This window comes from Chiloscyllium plagiosum, unplaced genomic scaffold, assembly GCF_037043375.1.
Source record: "Chiloscyllium plagiosum isolate Xiang-an unplaced genomic scaffold, Cpla_swu_hap1 HiC_scaffold_24, whole genome shotgun sequence".
Taxonomy (NCBI): domain Eukaryota; kingdom Metazoa; phylum Chordata; class Chondrichthyes; order Orectolobiformes; family Hemiscylliidae; genus Chiloscyllium; species Chiloscyllium plagiosum.
Window position 1 is genome coordinate 13,414,395 of NW_028270162.1, and position 5,479 is coordinate 13,419,873.

General features: G+C 42.3%; 1 long non-coding RNA gene across 1 annotated transcript; it reads left to right on the top strand.

Annotated features, from left to right (window-relative positions):
- The first annotated feature begins 1,618 nt into the window (after positions 1-1,618).
- Positions 1,619-4,297, top strand: LOC148145358 (uncharacterized). The gene is made up of 3 exons (XR_015761297.1): positions 1,619-1,652; positions 3,683-3,771; positions 4,180-4,297. It is a non-coding gene; the product is annotated as an uncharacterized LOC148145358 (long non-coding RNA).
- Positions 4,298-5,479: the final 1,182 nt, after the last annotated feature.

Consider the following 5,479-nt stretch of genomic DNA (forward strand, 5'->3'; position numbering starts at 1 on the left):
CGAATCTGGGCAAACATCAGAAACCATGCAGGGCAAGAGTGTTACTGAACAAAGAGACCTTGGAGTGCAGGTTCATAGCTCCTTGAAAGTAGGTAGATAGGATAGTGAGGAAGGCATTTGGTGTGCTTTCTTTTATCGGTCAGAGTATTGAGTACAGGAGTTGGGAGGTCATGTTGTGACTGTACAGGACATTGGTTAGGCCACTGTTGGAATAATGCATGCAATTCTGGTCTCCTTCCTATCGGAAAGCTTTTGTGAAACTGGAAAGGGTTCAGAAAAGATTTACAAGGATGTTGCCAGAGTTGAAGGGATTGAGCTATAGGGAGAGGTTGAATAGGCTAGGGTTGTTTTCCCTGAATCATTGGAGGCTGAGGGGTGACCTTATTAGAGGTTTATAAAATCATGAGGGGCATAGAAAGGGTAAATAGACAAGGTCTTTTCCCTGGGGTGGGGGAGTCCAGAACTAGAGGGCACAAGTTTAGGGTGAGAGGGGAAAGATATAAAAGAAACCTACGGGCCAACCTTTACACACAGAGGGTGGTGCATGTAAGGAATGAGCTGCCAGAGGAAGTGGTGGAGGCTGGTACAATTACAACATTTAAGAGGCATTTGGATGGGTATATGAATAGGAAGGGTTTGGAGGGATATGTTCTTTGAGGAGAAAGTGAGGTCTGCAGATGCTGGAGATCAGAGCTGAAAATGTGTTGCTGGAAAAGTGCAGCAGGTCAGGCAGCATCCAGGGAACAGGAGAATCGACGTTTCAGGCATAAGCCTGAAGAAGGGCTTATGCCCGAAACGTCGATTCTCCTGTTCCCTGGATGCTGCCTGACCTGCTGCGCTTTTCCAGCAACACATTTTCAGCTTTGGAGGGATATGGGCTGGGTGCTGGCAGGTGGAACTAGATTGAGTTGGATATCTGGTTGGCATGGACGAGTTGGACCGAAGGGTCTGTTTTCATGCTGTACATCTCTATGATTCTATAGCCCTGGGCCTACAACACTTGTCTGGGTGCATAACTGGATTTTTATGTTGGCACTGTGCCAAGGATACAGGTCCACTCCGCAATATTTCCAGTTGTTCTGCAAATGATGAGTTGGGTGGGGTGTTGGGGGGGGGTGAGGTGACACTAGAATTGGGTGAGGGGGCACCACAGGGATGGAGTGAGACTCACCAGGCCTCATGGCGAGCAATCCTTCAAACATCTTGGTGCAACTAGCACGTATCTAAAATACTGGAAGATTCTGCCTGGGTTCAACTGAGACGCTGATCAACAATCTCAGCAGGAGGCCGGGATTTACATCATTCCCAGGCCTCCTGTCCACGAATACGCATCTCTGCCTCGGTTTCTTTCCACTTCCCTATAAGCATCAGAACCAATGTTTCAAATCAATTACCTGTCTTCAGAACTGTTCTGCCTGACCTGTTGAGTGCTTCTGCCATATTGTCTGATTTTACTGCACATTTCCATTATAGGCATTCATTTCGTTCACTGTCTGTGCCCATTACATTTTGTGCATTAAACAGGACAGCTGATGCTACATAGATTTTCACTTGCTGATATTTTGTGGAGAGTGATCCCGTTCCACCATCTCTTCAATAAGCGCCTTGCTCTTAAGCATGACCGACATTGGAAATTGGGACTCCAAACTGTGGTGAGTAGATCGTTTTGGTTATTACTAAAAATATATTCTTTTTCCCAGCACAAGGACTATTTATCCTGCAGACAATTCATACTATTCTTTATCTGGCAGAGTACATTGTTGATACTGGCAAAAAAAATTGATTTCATACCCCCCTTTTATGAAAGCATAAACAAAGTTATTGGGATAGATTATGCCTCAAAGGAGCCACTGTTTATTAGATTGCACTTGTAGTCCTTTTCTCAGCTTTTGCAAGTTGAGTTCTGTTCACCACCATGTGCTCCAGCGTCGATAGTGTCTTTGGAATGGAATTTGGGATAGTCATTAACTGGACAAGCAAGTCCAGTTATTTCCCATCCAATCTAACTGAGGAACTGTCAATGAGCACTTGAATTATGAAACGTCAAATTAGAACAATGTCAATCAGGATTAGAAAGCTGAATAAAAGTTAGGAAAGAGTGCTTGGATTGAATGGGTGAAAGAGAGAGAAAAGATGTAAAACATATAAACAGATTATTCCAACTTTTTAAAAACATTATCTCCACCAATACAATCTGAAGGAATGAGACTTCCTGTTTGTAATCAGTCATAGTGTTTTTGTTTATTTGTTCATGAATAATGCTGTCACGTCTGGGCCAGCATTTATTGCCCATCCCTAATTGCCCAGAGGGTAGTTGGAGTCATAGAGTCATACAGCTTGGAAGCAGGTCCCTTTATCCAACCAGTCCATGCTGAATGTAATCCCAAACTAAACTAGACCGACCTGCCTGCTCCTGGCCCAAATTGTTGACCAGACCAGGTAAGTGCATCACATTTCTGTTCCTAAAGCACAATAAGGAACCAGATGGGTTTTCATAACATACTTCAGTGGTCACATGGTCACTATCAGACCAGTTCTCTTTCCTAAATTTTCATTGAATTCAAATGTCCACAATGACTCCTACCAATCTTCATAGATGCACCGTAGAAAGCATCCTATCTGGATGCATCACAGCTTTGTATTGTAACTGCTTTGCCCAAGACAGCAAGAAATTACAGAGACTTGTTAGTCAGCCCAGTGCAACATAAAAACCAGCCTTCCGACCATTGACTCCGTCTACACTTCCCACTGCCTCGGGAAAGCAGCCAGCATCATCAAAGACTCCTCCCATCCCTGTTATACTCTTTCCCACCCTCTTCCACTGGACAGAAGAAATAAAAAAATTGAAATCAACTACCATCAGATTCAAGAACTGCTTCTTTCCCGCTGTTATCAGACTTAAATGAACAGACCTCTCATATATTAGAGTTGATTTTTCTCTGCACTTTCTCTGTAGCTGTAATACTATATTCTGCACTCTGTTCTATTACTCTGATATAATTTTGTAAGGTGTGATTTGTCTCAACAGCATCAAAACAATACTTTTCACTGTGTCTTAGTGTATGTCACAATAATGAATCAAATCAATCAATCAATCAAATTTCACCATCTGTCATAGTGTGATTCAAACCCATGTACCCAGAACTACAGTTCAATATTTTGGATTATAAATCCAGTGATCGAGCATAGAGATGTACAGAAAGGAAACAGACCCTTCGGTCCAACTTGTCCATACCGATCAGATATCCTAAATTAATCGAGTCCTATTTGCCAGCATTTGGCCCATATCCCTCTAAACCCTTCCTATTCATATACCCATCTAAATGCCTTTTCAATGTTGTAATCGTACCAGCCTCCACCACTTCCCCTGGCAGTTTATTCCATACACGCAGCACCCTCTGCTTGAAAACGTTGACCATTAGGTCCTATTTAAATCTTTCCCCTCTCACCTTAAACCTATGCACTCTAGTTTTGGATTCCTCCACCCTGGGGAAAAAGACCTTGGCTATTCACCTAATCCATGCCCCTCACGATTTTATAAACCTCTATAAGGTCACCCCTCAGCTTCTAATGTTCCAGGAAGAATAGCCTCTCTTTATAGCTCAAAACCTTTAACCTTGGCAGCAACCTTGTAAATGTTTTCTGAACCCTTTTATGTTTCACAACATTTTTCCTATTGCAGGGAGGCCAGAACTGCATGTAGTATTCCAAAAATGGCGTAACCAACGTCCCGCATAATCTACCACTTCCCTAAGTGAGGATGATTTGGAAGTAAGTAGAAAGGAACAAGTAATTTTTCCTTAAAAGTTTCATCTGAATATATCAGTTTCGGTACAGAAATATCACACCATTATGTGCATGTGAATGATGGGGTAGATACATGGCATTTTTGAAGGGAGGAAGAGAAACAAAAAGGAACAGAGACAAGTTCTGACAGACTGGGATTTCAGGCGGGGTGAGGACAGTAGCCAGCAGCTATCTTCTCAAGGGGATTAATTTAAGCGCTAATGGACAAGCCTTTGTGAATGAAATGTGAGATGCTGAGATGCTGGTACTATGTGGATGACTGGCATATCTCAGAAGGCAATGTCCAAACCTTTGCATTTAACTGCACATGTGTGGTTGCTTTTGGATTTTCATGCCAATGACAGTGAGCACTGCTAAATTTTTACTGCACAGGCTGGCAGCTTAACCAGAAGGACTGGAGAACTTTCACTCTCAAGAACAACAATGGTCAACAGCCAACACAAACATATCAGACCTGGGACTTTGCCATCACTGGAATATAAACATGAATGTCACAATCTTTTTTGCTGTATTTTGTTCAATATTGCACCTTATATTGTTACCAGCACAGGGCTGTCATATTTCAGTTGTTATTCATAGAGCTATTTGCATGGCCTCATTATAATTTTCTTTCTGTTCATTTGTTTCAATGGCTTTGCATGTATGCTACATTGAATCCCTCCCCAGGGCAAATTGTTACCCCAGGGTACAAACGTGCACTAAATAAAGTTACAAATAAATTGGGCTGTTCTGCCTTTGGTCTTATTCTTCAATTATAAAGCTCACATTTCATTCACAAAGGCTTGTCCATTAGCGCTTAAATTAATCCCCTTGAGAAGATAGCTGCTGGCTACTGTCCTCACCCCGCCTGAAATCCCAGTCTGTCAGAACTTGTCTCTGTTCCTTTTTGTTTCTCTTCCTCCCTTCATAAAATGCCATCCTGTCACACGTCTCTTCCATCCTAGTTTAGGACAGAATGTTGCCATGACTGAACTAACACTGTTTGGAAGCAGATTTTCTACAGGTGCAGAATCAAATCCATAACCAATGAAACATTTCTGAATCAAATTCCCAAATGAAGGCTGGATGTCGTGGCAGGAATGATGATGAGGCCATCAGCACTCACTGTTATTAAGCAGTAAATCAGACAACAGGTTCCCACTCCCTGACCTCTGAATTTGAACAGTAATTGTGCTATACGAGTTACTGTGCTCCTCCAACAGCTATGCCAAATCAATCTCAGGTTGAGGTGGGCACGGAATTATTAATCTTACTCACTAGATACACAGTAAACATACAAGAAGGAGATGAATTGATCTATCCAAATGGAAATGAATGGGGCAAAAAGTCTCCCCAGCCTCTCTGGCACTGAACACTCACTGTATAAAATCTCATTTCTTCACACTTTATGAATGGAGATTTTTAAAAAAATACATTTTTCTGTTTTTGTCTCTCCCTCTTTCTTACATCTTTCACTTTATGGATGTAGGTTTGCTCGCTGAGCTGGGAGGTTCATTTCCAGACATTTCATCACCCTACTAGGTAACATCTTCAGTGAGCCTCCGGCCGAAGCACTGCTGACAATTCCTGCTTTCTATTTATAGGTTCGGGTTTCTTTGGATTGGTGATGTTATTCCCTGCGGTGATGTCATTTCCTGTGGTGACGTAACTTCCGGTTCTTTTTTTCAGGGGG